Source organism: Sminthopsis crassicaudata, chromosome 3 (assembly GCF_048593235.1).
Source record: "Sminthopsis crassicaudata isolate SCR6 chromosome 3, ASM4859323v1, whole genome shotgun sequence".
Taxonomy (NCBI): domain Eukaryota; kingdom Metazoa; phylum Chordata; class Mammalia; order Dasyuromorphia; family Dasyuridae; genus Sminthopsis; species Sminthopsis crassicaudata.
The window spans coordinates 574,512,973-574,540,256 of NC_133619.1; the positions used below are offsets into that span (position 1 = coordinate 574,512,973).

The 27,284-nt window shown below is 34.0% G+C and overlaps 1 long non-coding RNA gene across 1 annotated transcript in view; it reads right to left on the reverse strand.

Annotated features, from left to right (window-relative positions):
- Window positions 1–26,262, reverse strand: part of LOC141563568 (uncharacterized) — a 67,926-nt gene extending 41,664 nt beyond the window's left edge. Inside the window, exons 1-2 of the long non-coding RNA XR_012488457.1 lie at window positions 26,120–26,262; window positions 16,572–16,687 (exon numbers count right to left, since the gene is read on the reverse strand). This is a non-coding gene — a long non-coding RNA (uncharacterized LOC141563568). The remainder of the gene's footprint in view (window positions 1–16,571; window positions 16,688–26,119) is intronic.
- Window positions 26,263–27,284: the final 1,022 nt, after the last annotated feature.

Below are 27,284 nucleotides of genomic sequence, written 5' to 3' on the forward strand. Positions count from 1 at the left end.
CCGTTGAAACTCCAGATTCTCTTCAGCTGGTAAGTCGTGCTTCCAGTCCTTGTGGTATCTATCAGTCCTGAGCTAATTTTGAGACTTAATTTATCTAATTGGTTGTGAGGGAGTGAGGACGTTCACTGAGTAGTGTGTTTCTTCTCCGCCATCTTGGCTCCGCCCCCCCACATGTTCTTTATAGTTAATTTTTGGCATTAATAATCGTCAAAAATAACTTATTTGCTCATAGTCACTTTAAAAACAATATTGCTATTACTGTACAGAATGTTCTCTTGGTTCTGCTAATTTCTTTCTTCATAATTTCATGCAGGCCTTTCCATGTTTTTCTAAAATCATTGAGCTCATCATTTCTTATAGTACAATATTTTTCCATCACCATCATATACCACAACTTGTTCAGTCATTCCCAAATTGATGGTCATCCCTGCAATTTTCAGGTTTTTTGCCACCAAAAACAAAACTTCTATAAACATTTAAAAATGTATAGGTTCTTGTCCTTTTCCCTAATTATCTTTGAAAATAGACCAAGTAGTGATATTATTGGATCAAAGAGTATAAGAAGTTTAATAAATTTTGGGGTATAATTCCAGATTACTTTCCAAAAATGACTGGATTTGTTCACAATTCTATCAACACTGAATTAATGTCCCAATTTTTCCATATCCCCTCCAACATTTTTCAATTTCCCCTTCTATCGTTTTAGTCATCTGGCAAATGTAAAATAATAACTCAAGATTAGTTTAATTTTCCTTTGTCTAGGCAATAATGATTTAGAGCATTTTTTTCAAGTGGCTATAAATTGTTTTTATTTCCTCATCAAAAAACTGCCTATTCATAATCTTTGACCATTTATCAACTGGGGACTAACTCATATTCTTATAGATTTGACAAAAGTTTTTTCATATATGAAACCTTTATTTAATAAATTTCTAAAAATCCCTTCCCCCCCAATTTTCTGGTTTCTTTCTGATCTGAGGCATATTTCTTTTATTTGTACAAATCCTTTTAAATTTAATATAATTGAAATTATCCATTTCATACCTAACTTTGGTCACTGTCTCTTGTTTATTCATAAATTATTTGCTTATCTATAAGTCTTATAAGTAACATGTTCCATGTTCTTCTAATTTTCTTGAAATATCTTTCCTTCTATCTAGATCATGTATCCATTTTGACCTTATCTTAGTAACTATTTCTTAGCTAATACTAGATAATTTTGATAATTACTGTCTTATAACATAATTTAAAATTGGGTACTGCTAAAACCTCCTTCCACTATTTTTCCATTATTTCCTTTAATGATATTGACTTTTTGTTATTCCTAAAAAACTATCTTTAATGAACTAAAATATTTTTAAAATATTAATTAAAAATGTAATTGCTAAACATTTAACAAAATAAATAAGAACACACACATATACACATATCAAGGGTCTCTTTCTCTGGCTGGAAATGCCAGGGCTATTTTCATGCTTGATCACACTATGATAAGTCCATGAACTTTAATGTGTTCTATTTCTGACCTGGACTGGTTCATCCTTCCTTAGGCAGCTCAGTGTATCTTCCCTTCCTTGGAGGCTCATGCTATTAATGTTAAATTTAGTTCAGACACCTGATTGGTTTAGTTAGCCCCCTGCTGCTTAGAACTCCCATCCTTAAGAGAAGTGTAAGACTCCTTGGTAGCAGACATCACAGGTGTGTGCCATACCATCTAGTAATTTAAAGCTTTTTAAACAGAAAGTCCTGTCAAATTTATAGACTGAAGACAATCTCAGTATTAATAGCCACCCTAGAAAAGTAATCAGTTGAGGTGATGAGGGCAGTAAAGTTCTACTATTTGGGAAAAAGAAAAGAAAAAACTTGATCTATATGGCCAGTTAATCTTGACCTTGACTTTTAAGATTGTCAATAAAATTAGGGCTGGTATTGTCAAGTGGCAGTTATTATAATTTTCACTATGAGGACTTTTCAAGTAGAAATTCTAATAAGCTCTATTTCCCGAAGTCCTCAAGGAAATATAGAAAAGGATTTCATAGAAATTATCAATCTAACAAGTGTATCATTTTGTGGGTGACTTTAAAGTAGTTCCATGGATACTAATTATTCCTAGCACAGTTCATCTGTATAGTGTACTTAACTTTTTTGAAATAAATGGAATAAATTAGTATGCATCTGCCTATTTTTACTAAAGGCTTTATGAATAAGAAAAAAAGTATATAATGCATATTGCTTCTATGGTAACTTGTCAATATATTAAGATAAATCATGTTTTTCAAAAAAAATTTAAATGTTATCAAATTAAGAAAAATCCAAGTGTCTTAGTCTGAATATTTCAAATAAATGATTTATAGAGTTCACTGGATAATTACTAACTTTTAATTGGGTTGTGCAGATCTAACTTCATGATACTCCATTTTCTGATTTCTCCTTTGTCCACCAAAAATAAGATCTAGATTTTCATATTCTTGAATGTTATTACAAGGAAAAACCTGCTTCTAATCTGCAACGAGAGAAAATATCAAGTGTATGATAAAAAAAATAACAAAAATCCCAACCATCCATTTATGGTATTTCAGTTATTATAATTTTTACTTCCTAAATAGTACAAAGAGTACCAGACTTGGAATCTGAAAGATTTGTTTCAAAAATCATCTAAGATACTCAATAATTGTGTAAACCTAGATAAGTTATTTAATCGATCTGCTTCTATTTCTTCATATGCAAGGTGGAGATATTTGTAGTAACTACCTCACAAGGTCTAGTGGGAGAATGCATACTAAATATCCAGTAAACCTCAAAGTTTAATTATTATTGTTGATATTACTGTTATTGCATGGCTACTCCCTGACTAAGGATAGACTTCTCATAAACATTTCTTGCTTATGGAAAGTTCAGCTGCCATTGCTCAAGGTTGGTGGGAGGCAGAGAGTGGACTCCCTCAAAGAGCAAGACATGTTTCTTGATCCTTTCCAAGCTAAGTGGTCTGACTGACCACAAGGGTTCTAACCTATCCCTACTAAACTACCAAAGTGACATAGATTTTTCCAAGTCAGTCCTCTACCAATCAACTCCAGTCTATTATCTCTAGGATCAAAAAAAAATCCTGTTTGGCTTTTGAAACCCTTCTAAACCTGGCTCCTCTCTAACTTTCCAGTGTTCTTTCATTTTAGTCTCTTATTATTAAGTGATTCAGACACTGACCTTTTTACGATTTTTCACACATTTCTTCTAGCTCTGTGGCTTTTAGTTGGCCATCTGTCATGCCTAAAAACTCTCCACCTTCACCATAACCTTTTGGTTTCCTTTTAAAATCATGTTAATTCTACCTTCTTCAGAAGGTTTTTCTTGGCTCCTTTCACTTTTGGTGCTTTTCTCTGAGATATCTTCTCACCTACTCTATATACAGAATATCCCAAAGCTCTTAATCTAAAACTTAAAACTGCACTAAAAATTTTGGGACATCCTGTATTTAGTGTCTACATAGTTCTTTTCATGATAACTCCTCCATTAGACTATAATAGACTCCTTGATGGCAGAGGTAATTTCTAATGTTTTTATTTTGCCTTTTTTTGTATCTCTAGCACTTAGCACAGTGTTTGACATATATTTAATAAATGGTTGTTAAAGAGTTAAAGAATTTTGGTACCTCCAAGAGATGACAATATAAAAGTTTTTTTGCTTGAATTGTGGCTCACTGTTTGCAAAGCTAGGGTTTGAATAGCTTGTATTCCTATAGAAAAGAAACATATGGGAAAAATGATGGAAAAAATTTAAAATTCACAAAAAGACACAAACAGGACATTTTGTTACCATTACGTTAAACTTAGAATATGCTTTTATGTGTTTTACAAATTTTAAATAATTAGCAACAACTAGGTTGAGCAGCAAATAGATAGAATGCCAAATTTAGAGTCAAGAAGAACTTAGTTCAAATTGTGCCTTACTAGCTGTGTGATTCTGAACAAGTCACTTAATCTATCCACCTAAATTTCCTTATCAGTAAAATGGGGATAATAAAAGTACCCATCTACCACAGTTGCAGTGAAAATAAAATTTTTAAAAATTGTAAAATTTTATATTTATATAAAATGCTAGCTATTATTATTTATAAGTAACAAATTTTACATGACTCAATTTCACATTTTTATATGCAATCCTCTTTTTTTTGTTCTTAGTAAACTGAAATGCCCATGTTTGATGTTTAAATTCATAATAAAAAGATTTTTTAAAAATAAAATAAATAAATGGTTGTTAAGTAATTGGGTGATGGATAGGCTATCATGTCTTATGGGATTAGTTTAAAATTTTGGGAAGATTACTTTAGCATATATATGCGAGAACTTGGGGACATCTTGACTGCCTTCGAAGACATGAAGGATTGTTATGTTAAAGAGAGATTAGACTTATTTTGCTTTGACCCAAAGGACAAAATCAAAAGGAAGGGAAGGATGAAGTTGTAGAAAAACATTCTTAGACTTTCTATAAGAAACTATTTAGCCCAAGCTTTTCCAAAGTGGAATGAGCTGCCTTGGGAGGTTATAAATTCATTACCAATAGTAGTCTTGACTCAAAAACTAGAGGACAAGTTGATGATATTATAGAGAAACTTTTTATTGAGGTACTGGCTGGATTAGGTGGCCTGTGAGACTGTTTTTAATACAGAACTTTTGTTAACTTCTTATTCTATAACCCTATCCTAAAAAAAAAAGAAAAGATTTAGGCAATTAGGAAACTGTCTTTTAGTGCTGCAAACAAATGAAAGTGATCCAGTGAAACTCATGAGTTCAGAGCTAGAATGGAAGAAGATACAGGGTGAAGTGGAAAGAAAGCTTTACTTGGCATCAGAGGACTCAGGTGAAAAAAGTTTCTTTTATTTGCTATCTGTGAGACTTTGGACAAACCACTTCCTCTCTCTGGGTCTCAGTTTTCTCAGCTGCAGAATGAAAATTTTGGATTAGATGATCTTTCTTTCTAGCTCTAATGTTGATGATCTTAGTATTTCTAGTTACAGGAATAAAATGAAAATGTATTTATACGAAGTGCATCAAGCACAAGGCTATGGAAGATCTAATATTGCTTCAGTATAAGACAAAATTTTCATATGTAAATAATATTATATACTACATATATATATATATATATATACATATATCTATGTATATATAATGGTCTACCTTAAGAAAACATGAACCTCCAATCCCTGCAAATGTTAATCCCATTAGACTGTGAGTTCCTTGAGGTCAAGGACTATTGTTTGCCTCTTTTTACATCCTCAACACTTAGCACAGTGCCCAGTCATAAATGCTTAGTAAATATATGTTATTCTATTTATTGACCATATGAATATAACAGAATATTTTTGTTCTTAAGTCATTTTTCACTCATGTCCAACTCTCCATGATCTCATTTTTTTTTTGGCAAAGATATTAGAGTGATTTGCCATTTCCTTCTCCAACAGTTCATTTTAAGATGAGGAAGCTGAGGTGAACAAGATTAAGTGATTTGCCCAAAATCACACAGCTAGAAGTCTCTGAGGCCAGATTTGAACTCAGGAACATGAGTCTTCCTGACTGGGTTATATGAAAGTTAAGTCACCAGAAAGATTTGTCTCATTACTTAATATCAGTGTAGAGCAAATGGGTATGTATGCTAAGGTGAGAATCAATAATTAATATGTCAGAGACTAGTTGAATAGACATCAGGCAGGCATCAACAAAAATTGAAGAGACTGAGATTATTTTAACCAATCATTCTCCCCAGATTTGTTCCTCCCAAATTCTTAGGGTCATAGACAGACCTGGAAAGGGCCCTAGAAATCATCTTACCTCCCTCTGAATTTAACAGATAAGGATAATGGGAGTAGAAGATATTTTCACTTGACTAGGACCACATAGTTAAGAATTATCAGAGACAGGATATGAACTTAGGTCTTAATGATTCAGAGTCCAGCATATTATTCACTAAGCTATGTTGCCTCTTTAATTCAGGAGACTATGGCTTGAATAAAATTACTATAATTTTTTAGATTTAGAGCAGGTCTTCTTAATTTTTCTTGTATCATGGACCCCTTGAGATGCCTGGCAAAGCTTAGGGACCCCTTCTTAGGAAAATAATTTGAAATGCATAAAATAAAATATATAATATCACAAAGGAAAGCAATTATACTGAAATCATCATTATTTTTAAGGGCATATACTCTAGGTTAAGAATCCCTGGCTTAGATTATATCTCAAACTGAGATTTCTGAGGATTATTACACTTGGTCATTATAGGAACTTAGAGCTTATAGTATAGTATTTAGGTATGAGGTATTACACCTAGACTTTTAGTAAAAATGACTCAAAAGTCAGTGGTACCTTCCATGACAGTAATAACTTAGGAAAGAGGAAAGGGTTTGGGGGAAAATAAAAATAATTATAACAGCTAGCTTTATTACAACGTTTATTATGTGCCAGGCACTATGCTAAATTACTTAACAAATATAATTGTCAAGTGACAATTCATTTGATTCTTACAATATCCCTGCAAGATAGGTACTATTGTTATTCCCATTTTCCAGTTGTGGAAAGTCAGGCAGACAAGAGTTAAGTGACATGACCAGGATCACACAGCTAGTAAATGCCTAAGGCTAAATTTGAACTCGTCTTCCTGAATGCATGCTATGAACTCTATCCATTCTGCCACCTAGTTTCCTGGTTTCCTCTATGCCTAGAAAAGAAAATGAATTTGACTCACAATATTTAATTTTAGATATCCATGAGACTTGTAGCTTGAGATGCCCAACAAGCAGTTAGAGATGCAAGACTGTAGATAGAGCTTAAACAAATAATTTTAAGTCATCTACATAGAGAAAATGATTGAATCCATGGGAGCTAATAGGAAAATCAAGTAAGACAGTATAGAGAAATAAGAGGAGACAGCTGAAATCAAAGACAAGGAAAGGGTTTGTGTGGAAGTTGTTACATGAACTGTGATGAAGGAAAAGAGGGATTCTCTGAGGCAGAGAAAACAGCAAATTTCAGGAAAGGGGCAAAGGAAGGAAGATGAAATGCCTTGTTATTTAAGCAAACTAGATCTTTTCCTCCCCACAGTTTTACCTGTAACTATCTTAATAGCAAGAAGCAAAAGGATAGAATGAAATTTCAAAAAATTTGACCTAGTCAAAGGGCACAACACTGTGCCTTGCTACTCTTTGGATCACTGGAATGAGGAATAAAATTGATTTTAACCTAATTAATTGACATATCTAACACATTCCCTAGGCTTTTAATGATCCAAAAAAGTCCTTCGTAATACCCACAAGTACTAAATTGGATGGTTTAGAAGCAACTTTGAAAGAAAAGTTATGGCTACTGAAGGTTATTGTATTTATCAGCTTGACATTGAAACCAATTATCCTGCTCACAACTTATAGTTTTTGACCCCAGAGTAGGTTATCATTGAAAAGTTTTGAGACTATGTGAGTGAAGGAAAGCTATAGGTGTGGGCAGATAATAAATATCCATTAACCTATATCCTACAGAGTGCCAAATGGAATATTACCAAGAGTTCAGTATTCAATAAAGGCCAAGAAGAGCCTATATAAATGTGGCTGGTTTCTCCCATGGGACTTATGATCACTGCAATTCTTGTTTATCCTTTGTTCTCCAAGGGGACCTTATGAATAAGGTAATTCAATAATTTGTAAGTGCATTGGATTTAAGTGAACAAGGGCTCTGCAAAGTCACCAGCCTTACTCTCTCCTCCAGGGTCATCTGGGTTCAGGAGATATAGATCGGGAATACTACAAATGATCCTGGAAAATAGAAGCAGGTGACCTTGACAATTTAAGATAAGACCTTTCCTAGGTCTCAGTTTGATGGAGGCAAGGCTCATTCAGTGATTAAAGGTAGGATTCAAAAAGAGTGAGGTGTCTGATATGAGAAAATAATTTAGAGTCTGGAATTCCCCCCAGAAAAATCCCTAAGCACATAAATGTCCTGAATCAATTAATCACAGCCAAGCAGAAAATCATTGATTGTCAATGGGTTACATTCTTACCTTTTTTGAATGAGGTTTATGTTATTTCTTTGGTTCAATAGTTTCTAAAATGAAATGATGTGAGGGATTTCTACTGTAGGATTATAGATCTATAGATGACAGGTTATAGATCTATAGATGATAAATGAGAGATCAGAGATCTATACATGACATATAGATTGCAGAGAAGTTCACCCTTTTCACCTGAAGCCAAGACACTCTTATGGAGATGGAAGAAATGAAAACTTACTAATGAAATATTCTATTAAATATTAAGACACTCTATATGACGTGCATAAAGATAATTGTTGGGGTCAGTCGCCATAAAAGTCTTTCATAATGAGAAAGATTCCACTGACCCCAAATGGTAGCTGATATTGATAAGAATGATGTGCCAGATATATTCAAAGAAAGGTCCTGTCAACTTGAGCTGCTTCCTGAAAGTATACTCAACCATTGGAGTTTGAACTGCCTATGCAGGGAGATTAGAAAAATATGAAGAATATAGTAGTTCTTACTTAGTTCTACCCAACTGTGCTAACTAGATTAATAATTTCAAGAACAGAAACAGTCTCACACTCAATGATCTGTGTATAAGATTATTGAGAAAGATGCAATCCAAGTGGTTATACTCACTTATACAAATGTGGTATAAGAAAACAAATTGCATTCTGTCTTATTAACTCTCCCATGTCTCTTGTTCCTGTCAGCTGTTATTGCTATTCCTTGTTCTTGAAGAGGAGCCATGATATCAGGAGGGAGATGCCTTAAGTTGCAAGTGAGTTGGATTTAAATAAGACAGAGCTTGCAAAATCATCAATCTCACTTTCTCTTCCAGAGTCATCAAAATCCAGTGATAAGACATAAGTCAAGAAAAATTGCAATGGCCCAGGATGCAGGAGAAGATCTTGGTCTTTTTAAGTAAGGTCTTTCCCAGGCTTAACTAAATGAAACGATGCATATAACTTCTCCACAAAAGTTAGCTCTACCTATATATAGACCACTAACAGATGGCCCACAGACATTAGGGAGTCTGTGATTTTTGTTGTTGTTGAGTTTGCCCATGAGAACTGGAGCTTCTTACACTAATCTTGAGTAGGTCTCAAATAAACCTTAACACAGAAATTGGTAAAGTTTCTTTAGATTCAAGGTTTGAAAGCCTGTATATTTTCAATCATTCTATATATCTCTATATCCATTCCTCCTTTATTCCCCAGGGTGAACCTTCACCCAATCTAAATAATTAATACCACTAATTCAGCATCATGGAGCCTCTGCAACTGCCAATCTGTTGTGGAGAAATACTTAATATATAAGTACTTCTAAAATTGACTTGAAGAAGGATTGATATTCTAAGACCAAGTAACTTAAGGGAAGTACTTGACCTGGAAGGAATGAAGGACTATGGAACTATACTTTGCAATTTTGAAGAAAATACTCATCAGAATAATTTAAAAATTTCCCTAGTTAAAGGAACACTGGTACCTCTTAAAAAGTCAACAGGGAAAAAATGCCACAAGACTTAAGTTTGAGATAGAACCTTAAGCACTGACTGGCATTACAGAGGATGGAGATCTGGAGAATCACATCTATTGGGTCATTACAAAGGGAGAATGATCAAGAAAATTGTTTTGGAGTGAATGATATTATGATGTCTGAATTCATTATCAATGACTCCTATGTGAAGATAAACCCCTGCTATCCAAACTCAGTATTACTAGAAAGCACACAATATTTAATCAATGGAAAAACACCCTATATCAGATGACAGGAACACTAAGTATCCCAATAGCCTCCTGAATAGAATCAGAAAGTGGGTGGGCTGAGTACTACAAAGACAACTCCTCACTATCACTAATTGTCCAGAGAATAACTGGTTAAATCACTAAGGGAAAAGTAGCATCTTCAAGCCAGAAACTTGAGAAATTAGATCAAGTGAAGATATTCACAAAATGAGTCAAATGTGTATACCTAGAGAGAATAGAAGGTAGAAATTATTTGGGATAGGATTCTGATAAAAATGAATTTGGGATCTTCCCTAGAGAATGTGGCTTATCAATGGGAAGCAATTTCTTAGGAGAAGAGAGAAGCTACCATCCAGAAACAGTTAAATTCATGCCTCATATATTTTAACTAGAATTCCCAACAGTTAATACCTGGCACCTGGCCTGCTAACTGATAGCCTTTAAGGTACTCATGAGGCAGGCAGCTAGGTGATACAGTGGTTAGAGTACTGAGCACAAAGTCAGAAAGACTAATGTTCAAGTGGCTTCAGATGCTGAGCAGCTATGTCACCCCAGACAAGTCATTTAAGCCTGTTTCCCTTAGTTTCTTCATCTGTAAAATGAGCTGGAGAATGAAATGTCAGACCACTCTAGTATTTCTTCCAAGAAAACCCCAAATGGGATCATGGAATTTTGGACATGACTGAAAAATGGTTTAACTCATCAGATGGGATTGAGTCTGATAATCAGTGTGTTTCCAAACATTTTTTTCACAGAAACTCAGAATTTGGGAATTTGAGGGTACTTCAGAAATCATCTAATCCAGAACCTACACTAAAGGAATACCCAATATAACATATCTAACAAGTGGTCATTAAAACTCTAATTGAAGGCTTCAAAGAGGGAGAACCTAACACCAATCAAGGCAACCCATTTCACTTTGGAATGGCTCCATTTTTAGGAAAATTTTCTTGATCTCAAGCCTTAATTTCCCACTTTCTAACTTCAACCTATCATGTGAGAGCAAAGAGAACAAAGTCTAATTTTGCCTTCATATAATTATTTATCAAATATCTCCTAATTTTTTTTCTCCACACTGAACATTCCTAGTTTCTTTACCTGATCTTCATAAGGCCTTAAGGTCCTTTGTCATCTTGATTGACTTCCTATAGATACTCTTCAGTTTTGTTTGTTTTTTTGTTTGTTTGTTTGTTTTTTGTTTTTGTTTTTTTGAGCAATCTTCTTACATAATGATTCCTAGAACTGAAAACAATGTTCTAGATGTGGTCAGAAAGGAGAGGATGCAGTTAGATTATTATTTTATTAATTCTGGCAGTTATATCATTCCTAAACTAGCCTAAGATTGCATTAATTTTTTTAGGTTTTCACATCACTCAATTGACTTACATTTGTATAAAATCTACTAAGACTCACTGTTTTTTTTTTCCAGAGCTACTGTCTAGCAAAATCTCCCTTATTTTATGTTTATGAGATTAATTTTTGTACCTCGTTTGCATTTATAATTTACATTTATCCCCTCTGAATTTTATTTTGTATAATTCAGCCTCTACCCTATCAAGATCCTTTTGGTTCCTCACTCAATCAATATGTTGGCTAGTTAGGAGAGAAGCTTTTTTGTCTTCTGCAGATTTGATGAGAATGCCATCTACAACTTTATTTAAGCCATTAATAAAAGTGTTAAACATCACAGGGCTAAGCACAGATCCTTACAGTACTCCAATGAACACCTTCTCTCGTACTAATGGGCTTGGTCCTTTGAAAGTCTTCTCTCTCTGGCTTTCTGGGATACTCTTTTCTTTGGTCGTCCTCCTCCTTATCTGAAACTTCCCTATTCCCTTACAAGTGTCTTTTGTTACATCTTCAATTAGATCAACTACTAATCTTAAATGTTTCATGGGGCTCTGATCCTTTTCCGTCTTTTCTTTACCCTTAATACTATTTCACAATGATTTCATCAACTCTCATTAAGTCAATTATCACATATAAGAATCTTGTGATTCTTATGTCTACTTGTCTAACCCTAATCTATCTCCTGATCTTTAGTCTCATATAGTCTCAACAGTAAAGTGGACATCTCAGACTGGATGTAATGTGAACATCTTAACTTCACTTCAATCCCAAACTGAACTCATCTTTTCCCCAAACTCTTTCAAAATTCTTTTTTATTTTTGAAGTTGCCACCATCCTCTCATTCATTCAGATTCACAGGTTAGTGTTATCCTTGATTCCTCACTCTTTCTTACTTCTCTGTCCAATTAGTCATCAAGTCCTGCCCTTTTTATCTTCCTTAACATCTCGTTTTTGTCCTTGTCTCTCCTTGAACACTGCAACCACACTAATGCAGACCCAAGTATTTTTATCTCTGAAATATTGTTTATATAGCCTGCAAGTTTGTCATCCTATCTCAAGTTTTTTCTCATTTCAATCTATCATCCAGTCAGCTGTCCAACTGATCTTCTTAAATTACAAATCTGACCACATCTCTCCACCATTCAATAAAATTGAGTAGATTGCTATTACCTCCAGAATAAAATACAAAGTCTTCTGTTTGGCTTCTAAATTCCTTAGTTATCTAGATCCTTCTTCCCTTTCCTGTCTTCTTATACTTTACTTCCCTCCAGGCTCTCTGCAATTCAGCAAACTGTTCCCTGAACACCACACTTTATCTTCCAACTGAGCATTTTGACTCTTGATCTATCTCCTGGATTCCCTGACTTTCTTCAGATATCAGATAAATCCCAATTTCTTTAAGATTTTTGCCCTTAATTTTTGTCTTTTTCCATTGGGACTAAAGCCAATTTATCTTAAATTCATCATGATTGTTTTTATGTCACCTCCTCCATTAGATTGTGAGCTCTTTGAGAGCAGGGACTGGGTTTTATTTTATTTTATTTTGGTGTATTCTAGGCACTTAGTATAATGCCTAACATATGGCAAACATTTAAATGCTAGATGACTTTATTATCATTTTATCCACGTTTTCTTAAGTAACAATAACTGACATTTATAAAACATTGTAAGATTTGAAAAGTGTTTTACACATCTTATCTCTTTTGATCCTCACAACATCTCTGTGTGATACATGCTTTGTTATTTCCCTTTCTTGATTGAGGAAACTGAGGCAGAATGACTTGCCAGATTGAGGTAGAGAGACTTGTTAAGTGACTTATCAAGGTCACGCAGCTATTAAGTTTCTGAGGCTAGATTTCAACTCAAGACCAGTATAACCTTCCTATAATTTTCAGAGCCTGAAAATCTGTTGCTTGGGGAAATTTAAATTGAGGAAATAAAGTAGATTCACTCCAATGCAATGAGGCAGGGTGATGGATGGAGATAAAAACTAAGAGAATATTAGGAAGATGAAAGTAAGGAAGGTTATGTATTATATGAGCAATGGCACCCAGAGAACAAAAGGAAGCCTGGAGATTTGAATGTGGAAAGATTCAAGGGCCCAAGAGACTTTCAGCATAGAAGGAACTAGAAATCGGGTATCTATTAAGCCATGAATATAGTTTGGAAAATAGAGCATTGTTCCCCTGAATCTTTCAAATAGTGGGAGTATCAAGCCATGCTAGAGTAGGAAAATTGGTAGATTTATATTAGTCATTGTTAGTGACTGAAGATTTGTGTACAGGAGTTTTTGACACAAGAATATATAGGATTGCTTATATCCTGGTCTCAGTTATTATTTAGGAGACTGGAATTCAGCATTTGCCTGGAAATTTCCAGCACAACCAACTCTGTGTGTTTGGAGAGTAAAATGTGTGGTTTTGTGTGTATTTTAAAAATACTGTGATTTGTAAATAAGTGATTCTAATTTTCCACCTAGTGTAATCTCAATTCTATTACTGAATAACAGTCTTTTGCAAATCTTTACACGTCAATGATTCTGCCTGAGAGTTAAATATCAATCTAAGTATAACATCAGTATGTAAACAGATTGATGAATTGCTAGATTGCTGCGATAGGAAACATATGGAACTTTAAATAATACTCGGAGGAGCAGGGGATAATTTTAGCATTTCATAAGATTGAGGCCAATGCTAGCTTCTAGTCCAAGTAATTGGACTTCTGTATGCTGATTTGTTGTGCTGCTTTTAAAAAAAATCAGATACATAGGAAGACAGACAAATATGTATCTTTTTTAAATTAAAATTTTGGAATTTTGTTCACATAGAATTTCAGAATGATAGAGCTTTAAGATAACATCTGAGATCATAAAACAGTTGAAAAGATCCACATGTGCAAAACTGTTTATAGCAACCTTTTTTTTGTAGTGGCAAGGAACTGAAAACTGAGTGGGGAATGGCTGAATAATTATGGTATATGAATGTTATGGAATATTATTGTTCTATAAGAAATGACCAGCAGGATGATTTCAGAAAGGCATGAAGAGATTTACATGAACTAATGCTAAATGAAGGGGAAAAAACTAAGAGAATATTGTACATAACAACAAGAAGATTATGTGATGATCAACTGTAATGGACTTGGCTCTTTTCAACAATGAGGTAATTCAGGTCAATTCCAATAGATTTGTGATAGAGAGAGCCATCTACATCCAGAGAGAGCATTGTGGGGGCTGAGTATGGCTCACAACATAGCATTTTCACCTTTCTTGTTGTTATTTGCTTGCTTTTTTCTTTTTTCATTTTTTTTCTTTTTTTGATCTATTTTTTCTTGTGCAGCTTGATAAATGTGGAAATATGTTTACAAGAACTGTACATGTGTAACCTATATTTGATTGCTTGCTTTCTAGGGGAGAGGGTGGGAAGAAGTAAAGGAGAGGAATTTGGAACACAGTTTTGCAAGAGTGAATGTTGAAATCTATTTTTGCATAAAAAATAAAGATATTGTCTGATCAAAGTCCTTTATTTTAAAAAGGAGTAAACTAAAAATTAGAAAAGTTGGTTAATTGAAGAACTAGAAAGAAAAGCTAAATGTGAATCCAAGGTGCATTCTGCACCATTGTTTAGATTTCAGAGTACCAATGGCATGCAATATTCAAACTGCTGCTGATAATAGAAGAAACACTGTCTTTGCTTTCAATGCAGAAACCAGAGAAATTGTTGTTGCTCATCATTTATTTTCAAAGAAGACCAATTAAATTATGATGTTAGGATAAAAATAGTGAATAATGGGTTATGACATGTTTAAATTGCATTTAAGTGAGGCAGAGTTGCACAAAATCATCAACCACCCACTCTCTTCCAAAGTCATCAAAGTCCAGGAGCAAGAGAAAAGTCAAGGTGACTGGCAATGGTCTGGTGTACAATGGATGACCTTGGTGTCTTTGATGTTTGGTCAAGCTCTAAGACCTTCATGGCCTTTGGGACAAATTGTTCTTATCTATCCATCCCACTGCAGGAAGTCTTTACATGCTTGGGGTAGACATGCTCCTAAATCACTGATGAGTTTGGGATTTGTCAGTTCCCCTCAACTTGGTTTAGACTATCTGCTGAGATAGTTTTACAAGAGTGTGGCTACTGCATGCAATAGCTTCTTGGAGCCACAGGTGAGAACTAGGTGATAGGTAAATATCGAAAGTAGATAAGCTGCCCAAAAAAGAGCTCAGCAGCCCTCACACTACAGGTGCTAATTCTTCCTGAACACCCTATATATTATAAATGTGAGAATTGAATTCTCAATCACAGAAAATTGATATTGTGACTGAAAATGAAGTCAGAAGAAATGAGGAAGTTGCCAGTAAAAGAGTTCAGAAGCTTTCATAAGAGAGTAAGATAAAGAAAAGAATAGTGTTGATATTAACATATATTTAAAGGCAACAAGGAATATCATTGAATGGGACATGTAGTCTCCTATTAAAGTTCTTATGAAGAATATTTGGTTTTTTAAAAAAGAGATGATCATGATGATGTAGTTTTTATGATTATCATTATTTTTTAAAATAATATATTTTTATTTTAAAAATATGTGCAAAGATAGTTTTCAACATTCACCCTTCCAAAACCTTGTGTTTTTCTTCTTTAGATCCCTAATTCCTCAAAAAGAACTTAATAAGTATCTATGTAATTCAATTGAATCTAAGTGCCTAGACCAAGCTTTCTTAACTTTTTTTGTATAATAGATTCCTTTGGCAGGGTGGAAAAATCTAAAGACCCTTTCTGAGAATAATAGTTTTAAAATCATAAAGTATATGGATTACAGGAAACCAATTCTTTTAAAATATTATCAAAATATGTTTTGAAAGAAGTTTCGGGACCTCAAAGTATGTACTGCATTTGAAATGACAGAACAAATTTTCAGGTCTCCTGGATAATTTTAGTATGCCCTTTCCTAAATGTTGGCCAATGAATTAGGCGAGCTTAGAATTAGGAGTTCCCCAGAAATCTCCCAGATGGGAGAAGACTTTCTAGGTCAATTCAATTCAACTCAATTAAAAATTCAACAAATGTTTATTGTTAAGTATATAATACATGCATAGTACTTTGGTAGATGTTAGAGAAGAACTAGGAAGCTTAGGTAAAACCTGACTTCCATTCTCATGGAACTCTCATCGTAGAATATTAACACAGAAAGCTTAATACAAAATTAGATTTCACTTAAGAAAACAATAATTAGGATTCTACAAAAGTGGAATGGAGTGAAATTCATGGGAGGTCTCAGATGATCTCTTTTTAGGTTGTAGGAAAGTGATTCCCATTCTCATTGGGCGAGATGTTCTTGGAAGCCTCATCCAGTGTTGAAATGCTGTAATTCTATGTACAAGCACCAGAGAGATACAAAGCAATAGGTGTAATAGCTCATTTGTATACAAATTTTAAAGTTTGTAAAATACCTTACCTCATATAATTTTCAGAATATCCTTCTTAGGTAGGGAGTTTCCTTGTCCATGAAATAAGGTAGCTAGCTAGATGAGATGATCTCCAGGCTCTCTTTCAGCTCTGATACTTCTCAGCCTAATGATATATAGATATAGATAGATATAGATATAAATAGATAGATAGATAATTATATTAGGAATGTATATAGGCTGAACTCCAAAAAAAGGTAATTTAAAGAAATTTGGGGAATGGATTTCACTTGAGTTGGGAGATATCAAATCAGAATCTTTCCCAGAGGAGGTAATACCTGAATAAGCATTTCAAAACAAATACAATGAATTGATTTTACGCTGTATCTTTATGTTCAAAACAAAAAATATTTATTGAACTTATTATGCCTTTGAACACTCAGCCCTGTAGTAGTTGTGTAATTTACTGAGATCACTCACTTAGCAAAGGAATCATCCCTTTCCTCCAATGCTCACATTTTACAGATGGGAAAAGTTAGGCCCAGAAAAGAAAGGTAGCTCACTCAAGGTCATTAACAAGTAATTAGAAGAAGCAATATTGGAGATCAAGTTTTCTGATTCCAAAATTGATATCCTTTTATTGCCCTAGATAGCCCAGAAGGGTAAGACATCATTCCCATTTTTGAGGACCCTGGGATCTCCAGAACCTTGAATTTCAGGTTGACTTTTAATATCCACATTGATGAAAAGGAAATTAAAGTTGTTTGGTACATCCTGTGGATTGGGGTGGTGGGTATTTGTGTCAACTGCCCTATGAGGGCTATGGCCTTTGGTAGAATGAAAAGATATTTACCTAGGCTCTGACTCATGGGTTAAGTCCACTCAGATAAAAGTAGCTATCTCAAGGCTATCTCCACATGTGTGACCTTTAGGGGCATCCACACTTAGCTTTACAAATCTGAGGACTTCCTAGTTAAGCAAGTTTGTGATTGTTGAGAAGGGTCTGGCCTCTAGCACAAGAAAATAATAGTTCATCTACCAGGAGGAAAAGGACTTTCTGGAACTTTAAAGTCTATTTTCATTTTATTTGCCTCTGAAATCGATGTAAGGTTTTATAACAGTTTATGGGGTCACTAAAAATCATCCCACAAACACAGGTACTGAATTTTTGGATCATATATGTAGAAATAAGTAGTATACTGACTATTTGGGGGATAATTAGGTATTAAGAAATCTACTGGTTACTCTTGTTTAGGTCTGTGGTAGCTGTAGCATCCAATCACAAATCATTTATTCTGTTTAATAATCCTCTATATGTTCTATGAATCTTACTCACATCTACTTCTACTAGGGGTGATAAGATCTTAGGATCTTAGATTTCAAGCTAGAGAGACTTTAAAAGCCATTGAGTTCAATCTCCCATTATGCTGATGAGGAAACTGAGACTGGGGGTTAAGTGACTTGTCCAGGGTCACCTGGCTAGTGCCTGAGAAGGATTCAAACTCAGAGTTTTCTGACTTCAACTTCAGCATTTAGCATTCTATACTTCCAATGACCTGGTTGCCATAGTGGTCAGGCAATGGGACCAATAGCTTTCCTGATATTCCTTGTTGTTGTTTTCATTTGTCTCTTTCTTGACTCTCTTGGGAGGAAAGGAAACATGCATTTATTGAATATTTACTACATGCCAGAAATTGTGCTAATATAAGATGTGGGATTAACCCTGAATATTTTCTTGTAGTGATAATCACTAATGGAATTAATGTGGTACTGAATACAGAAATAAAAATTATACTAGGAAATGTACAATGACTTTATTTTGATAAATCTTTGGGTGACAGAAATAATTTTATATAGCGCAAGGATAGAGCTATGCTAGCAGATCAAAGTTCTTAAAAATGGACAAGACATTCTATTTGATTAGCAAAATAGTGCAATGGAGATTATTGTTAAAGCTGGAGTACAAAGTACTAGGCCATCTCCAAATTTTGAATTCTATTTTGTAATATTCATTTCACAGATGAGGAAATAGAGGTATAAAAAATAAGCCAGCTAAGGCTACAGAGCCATTTAAGAGCTAGAATCTATGTCTCTAGACTCACACAGAAGGATTTTTTTCCATTGTGTTAACCAATACACTGTACATAAGTATAACAGAACTTCAATCTATAGGAGATTGTACAAATTTTGTGTTCACTTGGTTCACCCCATTCTGCTCCTCCCACCTTCCTTATAAGCTATGAAACCTGTTAGTACCTGTGTGTGTCAAAGGGAGGGCATGTGTTCTCCCTGGGAATGCCTGTGCTGTTTAGTAATGGAAGTTCTGAAAGTCTTCCTAATTTTTTTTTTGTATTATTTCCTATTTCCTAGAATTTCCATGAAGATCATTAAAACAATACAAAGCTTAATCCATTTTAGACAACACAGATGTGTATTTGCCTGAAGGCAAAAATGAGCTAGGAGGTCTCTTCAGGTCCTGCCCCAAAATACAGTTCTGTGGTTCTTGTCAGAGATTCTTTGAAAGGAAATATAATTGTTGAGGTCAAATACATCAAGCAGAAAATGTCACTGTAGTTATAAAGTGGGATTAATTCAAGCTCTTTCAAAGAAGAATATGAAGAAAAAAGTTTAAAAAAAGTGAGGTTCACAGGGGTCAGGGGAATTGCTACACTCCTACTAAACTTCATGTTTTTTTATTCCACTGATAACTTAATTTTTAACGTTCATGTTAAAGAATCATCCATTTGTCTTCCCCAAGAAATCAATGTCTGTTGATAGGTAGATTGGGGGGGGGGGAAGAGGGAGTTAGAGGGCAGGGTCTATATTTCAGATAATCATATGTTCTGGATTTTTCCAGGATACCCTTGATATTGTAGAAAAGTGAATTTTAATGAGATGGTGCAAAAGGTATATGTTTTTGAACTTGTCAAGCGCCTTGATTTAGAGTCCAGGGAAAAAAATGCTCATGGCAGTTATACTGTTTATAGGTTATATAAAGAGTCCCAGGCACGAATATTTCATAGGTCCTTTCTTTGGATGACTCTTTACTGCCAAGATTCTGAACCTTTTGCTGTGTCATACAATTATGAGTGCATTGGTAAATGTTTAACAACTGGTTCTCAAGATTAAAGAAAGAAAGAAAAAAGAAAACAAGGAAGGAAGGAAGGCAGGCAGGCAGAAAGGAAAATAACATAGGGCACAACTGTGAATTTAATCTGTTTTATTAACATTTTCCCCATCACTTTCTTAAATCTAGACAATAAACAAAACAATAAATCACACATTGATTGCAGCCTTTGTTGATTTCTATGACGCAAAATGCTCACAATGAAAATTTAACAATTGACTCTTCTGAGTAGATATGAGACGGCTCCAGCATACTTCTTGGTGAATAAGGTTTTCAAATATATAAAATAAGATACATAGGATTACAAAGGAAATCAATTATATTGAAATGTAATTGTGAAAAAAAATTAAGTTCATTGACTCCAGAATAAGAGCGGCTGTGCTTTACCGAATCAAGGTCTCCACCAAGTAAAAGAAGGTCTATGAGGATACCATTTAGGATAACATCAGAGATTCTCTTAGCTAGTGATTGTACTGTCACAATATTAATTTTTTTTTAGAGAAAGAGGTTGTAGACAGAGGAGGTCCTAGAAGAGAGAAAAAGAGAAAACAGAGGACATAATCAGAGACTAGAAACTGGCATGGGAGCAATATTCAGAAGACTTTTGGGGAAGTGGATCCTAGTAGAGGAAACACTAGCAAAGGGGTAATTGTTATGAGGAAAATGTTTTTGCAAACATTAGGAAACTAAATAAGTGAATTATTTTTCTTACCATCTATTCTAACATATCTGGAACAGCCAGAAAGGATCTCTGTGGAACAGAGTGAGGTGCTGGGCTAATGATTCTGGGAGGAACTTATCCAGGAGCCCTTAGATTTCAGCATGCTGTTTGCCTTCTGTAATAGTGCCTAATTAAATCAAATTGAGTTTTGGAATGGAGCCAGTGTGCTTGAGAATACAGAAATGATGCCAGCCTTCTGAGCTGTCCACAATAAGGTTTTTCCCTTGGAATCTGGGTTAGAATCAAGTCACATGAAATTGAAAAAAATATATATAAATGACCCTGCTCTGAGTTCTGCCATGGATGCCCCAATATAATAGATAATTCAGGTTGCCATGTTTCTTCTCTGACTGTTCCTCTTCATTCTGGCATTCCTCTTTTCTTAGAGCCTGATTTCTATCTTTTTTTTGATTCTGTATCAGAATCACTACTCTGAATTTTTTATATAATTACTTCCATGGTAATGGGCTGAAGTTAAAAACACAGGATTACATGATCACAGCTGTCTGAAGTGGAGAGACTGAAAACTGACTGAGAGATCTTTCCCCCCTGTCCTTCCAACTCCCTTCCCCCAACTGCTGTGGCCAATAATAGCAGAAGAGATGCAGAAAATTACTGGCATTGTGAATTGCTTTTTCAATAAATGTTCTGTCTCTTTACCTCTCTTTTATAGAACTAGTCCACACTGAAAAAAGCCTCGCTGCATTAAAAAAATTGGAAATCATTTCATGGAAGAAATCCTCCTGGTGAAAATATCCTAATGTTTAGTTTGACTTTGGGGGAATTTCTGTTCATTTTAAATAACTATATATTGTGCTGTCCCTCACCCCACTTCAGTTACAAAATATTAGCTATTGCCCCAATCTCAATAAGAGAACATACACCCCAAGTGGAGAGAGGGAAGAGGGAACATTAATTCTAGAGAAATTTTGTTTTTGCACATTAATGTGTAACTGGGTCTGACCATAGTGTTGCATACTGCCACCAAGTGGTGAGCCTAACTAGCATTGTTCTTAGGTGCTCATCAAGGAAGGGACCTCGGGTACCATTATATGGACCCAGATGGAACTATACTATGCAGAAACCTCATTTATTTTGAGTTTAATCATAAACTAAAAAAATGACAAGAACAAAATAAAAATTAATAAATAAAAAATGAAGCCTAAATAAAACCCGACTAGACTATATTCTTTATTTTAGGAGTACCCTCTCTGGTTCTCATTAGTCTATTTACTCTTATTTTACACATTATTCTAACAAACTTGGACCATTTCCAACTTCAAAATAGAGTAGAAATAGGAAATTAGAAATAAACCCGGAAGCTATTAGAAATGAAAGACCCCAGCCTGTCAATGAGAAGAGACAAAACCAGACACAAAAACTCTAAAATCGCAGCTATCTGAGACTATTTCCTATAGAAGCAAGCACTCTAATATACATTAATAGACTCTGGAATTGCTATGATAGAATATTATAATAGTGTTAACTATTGAGTCACTAAGAAAAAGTTAAAATCCACTACAGCTTCTCCAAAGCAAGGAAGGGTATTTTGCAATTCAAAAAGATTTTCATTTAAAATGGTTAAAGTAAATGGTATTCATGCTGAATGAAATAATCATTTAGCTATCTAGAAAACTCAGCCCTTGGTAATGACTCAATCTTTGAGGTTTCTGGATATTTGAAATTTTACTGTGTTTTATCATCCAGTTGTAGGGAGAGTATTATGATTTGGCCTCTAGTGGAATAAAAATTCCTTAGTCTTTGAAGGGCTGCTAGTTGGATTTCTGAACCTCCCATTATTTTTTTTTTTTGCCTGTAAGCAAAATAAGAATAAGCAAAGAGTGTTAAAAAACAAAAACAAAAAGCTTAGTTCTTGACATGTTTCTCAGTTATGTAAAGACTCAGGTGCAGAAGCTACTTCTGCATCAGTATTAGTCTAAAGCAAAGCAGTTATTTCCCCTGGAGTGACTGTGGTTCCATTTCTTAAGTAAATTGGAAATACGCATTTGAAACTCCAAAACTGAATCCAGACAGTCAACCAAGACTTACTCTCTCCTTTGCCAAATCACCATTTTAACTGAGAGCAAAACAGTGACTCACAGCCCAGCCCAACTCAGGATAACCTCTTACTTGAACATGGTTGGTTGGACTCCAGTGGATGGTTAGGGAGTCTCAGAAGCTGGTTGGAGAATACTTAGAGGCACAGTGTTCCCTAATATGGGCTGAATCACATGACCTGATGGAAACTTTCTCCAGCCTGGGAACCATGAATGTAGTATAACCTATCATTTTGAAATTATTGGGTGTTTAGAACTAACCTTCTTTTTTAGCCCACAGATCTTTATCCTGACATACATGTTCAACCTTCTGAATAAAAAAGAAGAGGGAGGAGGGACTCACCTCCCCAAGCAACAATAATACAAAAGGCAGAGCTAAGTTTACAGAAATAATATTGGTCTTCATCTTACCCCAGTACCATCACAGCATGCTGGACATAGTTCTCATAATCCCCATACAACTACTTTTCTGGACACCAAGTGCATTGCTACCCTTATAGTTAAAAAGTTGCTCCCTTATAATCAGTGGTCAGCTGACTGACTATTCAGTAACCAATCAAATTTTCTTCTTTTTTTAACTTAAATACAAAATAATAAAAGATTAAAAATTGCTATATTTTCCAGCAGAAAATAGGGGATTCAAAATGTAATGCAATAAATTGCCATTATAAGAAAATCTATAGAATAAATACTATATGTATTCCAAGCTGTGCATCTTTTCTCTGCTTCCTTGTAAGTTTTCTTTTGTTCTCGGCTGTGCACTATTTATTTTATCCCCCTCCCCGCCAGGCTACAATTAAGCAAAGATAAAGACACACAGAGACGGAGTATTCATAACATACATATATATATATATATATATATATATGTATATATATGTGTGTGTGTATACATACATATATATAAATATCTATAAGCATACACATACATACACAAATACAGTCATACTTACAAATATAAGATTGTACTATGCTTATTTCTACTTATCCTATTTCTCTTAAGGTGGATAGTATCCTTCTTCATAATTTCAAGTTTTTCATATTTTTCTAAATTCATTAGTCAACCATTTTCTACACAAAAGCAATATTCCAATCTTATACTGTCTCTTTATTTTAAATAGTTTAAAACAATATTAATTAATATGACTGATGTATGGTATAGTTTCCTTGTTTTTCCTCTTTTGATAAAATCTATTTTAACTTTGTCTGAATTCATGATAACTATCCTTGTTTCTTTTACATAATAAATTCTATTACATACTCTATGTTTATGCATATGTCTCATTTTTTGTAACATTTCCTGAAAACAATGTATCATTGAGCTCAAAATTTTAATCTATTATGTTTCCATTTTATGGGTGAATTATTCCAATTCACATTCTAATCTATAATTACTTATTGCTAAATTTTTTCCTTCCTTTTTTCTCTCTCTATCCTTCTTATCCTATTCCAATCCCTCCTGACTTTTCTTCTTTTCTATTACCCATTTTGTTGCCCTCTTATTACTTAATCTACTTCCCTCCAAGAATCTCTCTCTTATTCTCTTTCTCACCCTATCCTGGTCCTCATTTCTGTCTGAATTTAGAAGATTTTTATATCCTTCCAAATATATATATACACACACATATGTACATATTATTCCCTCTTTTTTTATTCTCCTTAATCTACACACCCTTTTATGCCTCCATCCTCTTCCCTGACATTTCTTTATAAGTTTAGAAGACTTTTATTCCTTTTAACCTACCCATTTCTCCAAGAATCCCCTCTTGATCCTCTCCCTCCATGCTATTCCATTGTTCTCTTATTTCTTCCTGAATTTAAAAGATTTTTATACACTTCTAGATTTATATATTGTCTCCTCTTTAACCTATTCCTGATAAAAGTAAGATTCAGCACCACCCAGGCTATCCCCTACTAACTTTTTTTTGTATCTATCCCCCCTTTTTTTGCCTCATTGCATGAGATACTTACTTGTTCTTTTTAAAAAATCTCTCCAAACACAGTATTTATCATACATGTGTGTATGTGTGTGTGTGTAATCACTCCATCATCTTCAGATCAGCCAAAGCCTTTCTTTCAAATTACCAAAATAAAAATGATAGTCATAAAGGAACTGAAATATTTTCATATATAAGAAGTAAATGATATTGACCTTACTAAATCCCTTATAATTGGTTCTAATGTTTACTTTGATGAATTTTCCCTTAAGTTCTGCTGTTTTTATGACAAATACCTGAAAGTTTTTCAGTTCATTAAATGTCTTTTTCCCATTAAGGATTATACTTAACTTTTCTAGATAAGTTACCCTTGGTCTTCATCCCAACTCTTTTGCTTTACAAAATATAGTATTCCCTATAGCATATTTAACATGTATAAAACTGCCTGCCATCTAGGGGAAAGGGTGGAGGGAAGGAAGGGAAAAATCGGAATAGAAGTGAGTGCAAGGGATAATGTTGTAAAAAATTACCCATGCATATGTACTGTCAAAAAAAGTTATAATTATAAAATAAATTTTTTTAAAAAAATAAAACAAAACAAAACAAAACAAAATAAAATATAGTATTCCAAGACCTACCATTCTTCAATGTAATAGCTGCTAGGTCTTGTGTAATCCTTATTGTAGCTGCTTCATGAGATTTAATTTTTTTTTCTTTCCAAGATTTTCTCCTTTATCTGGGAATTTTGAAAGTGTTATTATATTCCTATAAGTTTTCCTCCTTGAATCTCTTTCAGGTGATGATTGGTTGATTTTTTTCTATTTCTGCTTCATCTTCTAAAATTAATATTAGTAAAGAACTAAAGGCATATACCATAAACAATCTTTTCTCAACCTTCATTCTTCTTGACATTTTTGTAACGTTTAGCAATAGAGAAAAAAACGCTAAAATTTGGCATTGAGAAGACACTAAATTTTTGATGAGTTTTAAAAATGTGAACTTGGCAGTTTTTTGATCAACCTTTCCTTCTGGATATGTTCTGCATATCTGAATAGTCTGCATATTGAAAAACTCTCTTAAGAATTTTTCCCTCTCTTAATTCTTGTTACTTTCTTTCTTAGAATCCTTTGCTTGACCAACATAGTTTCTAACTGTTGGTGTATCCTGAGATTTTGAATTAGACCCATTTTTCTCTCTCTTTACAACTCATCATCTCCCATGTGTTTAGTAATCAATTTAATAAACAATCCTCCAACATCTATCTATCCATCTCAATATTTCTTCTAGTAACTCATCAGTATGTTAACCTGCATAGTATATGTCAGGCACTCTGCATAACTAATTTGACTTGATTATTAGACATTTTGAAGTGGATGTTCCATAGACACCTAGAAATTAATGTATCCCAATCAGAACTAATTATTGTTATTTATAAACCTAGTCTTCTGAACTTTCCTATTTCTGTAAATTGTACTAACACTTCTAGATATCCAGTTTTACAATTTTAGATATATCCTTTACCCCTTGATCTCCCTTACCCCAGTATCTACTCAGTTACTCAGTCTTGTCATCTTGACTTTTGTACTAGTTCTCACGTCCATCTTCTCTCTACTTACATAGCCATCACTCTAATTTAGGTACACATCACCTCTTATTTCAATAGTTTCCTGGTTAATCTTTGTATCTCAAATCTTTCCACTTTCCAATCCATCTTCCATATAGCCATCACTCTAATTTAAATACACATCACATCTTACCTCAATAGTCTTCTGGTTAATCTTTCGTATCTCAAATCTCTCCCCTTTTCAATCCATCATCCATACAGCCTTCCAAATTTTCCTGAAAGACTGATCTAATCACTTCCCCCCTAAATGAACTCTTGCAATTTCCTATCAATTCTGAAATCAAACTCCTCTGGTTCACCTTTTATAGACTGGCTCCCAACCTACTTTTGTAGGTTTAAAATACATTGCTTCACTTCACACACTTTAGCATAAATGAACCTGACCTTCTTGGGTTCCTCAGCCATAACAATCATTTCCTGTCTCTATAGCTTTGCGCTGGCAATGTCCCAGTATTGAAATGTATTCCCTCTATATCTTTACCTCTTAAAAACACAAATTTCCCTCAAAACTTCAGCTCAAGCATGACATTTTCCTGCAAGAGGCTTTTCTCTTATCTCTGAGCTGTTCATGATTTTCCTTTCAAAATGGCCCTTTATTTATTTTTATTTATATGGTTTTCATATATATATATATATATATATATATATACACATAATATATATACATATATATATGTATGTGTATATATATATATGTATATGTATAACTATGTTTGTACATTTTTTTTCTCCCTCAAAAGAAAATAAGCTCATCAAGGGCAGAAACAATTTGATTTTTTACCCCTAGCTCTAGTGCCTAGCAGAGTGCCTTGTATATAGTAAACATTTGACATTTAAGAACTGTTTGTTGAATTGAAGAATGAGGTTATTGGATGAATGCTAAACATATCTTTGGAGAGCTCTGTAGAAAACTGGATCAGAAACATAGGTTAGATTTCATATAATACTAAACAAGATGACAAGAGTCTTCTTCATAAAACTGGAAACAATTATAATGAAATGTCAAGGGTCTCAATGGAAGAAAACCCTTATAAAGCTGACCTTGTGCTCTCATTCTTGAAAAATATAATGTAAGGTGATTTTCATTGGAGTTGTCTGTTACTGGCAAAACAAAACAAACAAACAAACAAACCAAAAAAAAAAAAAAAAAAAAAAAACAGAAACAAATCAAACAACCATCGCCACCAGAAAAAGAGATTGGTGGAACAGAACAGAAATTCCAGACATCCACCTACATATATAAAAATGTTGATGTTTTGTGAATATAAGGAAATACAAATCTGATTAAAGAATTCATC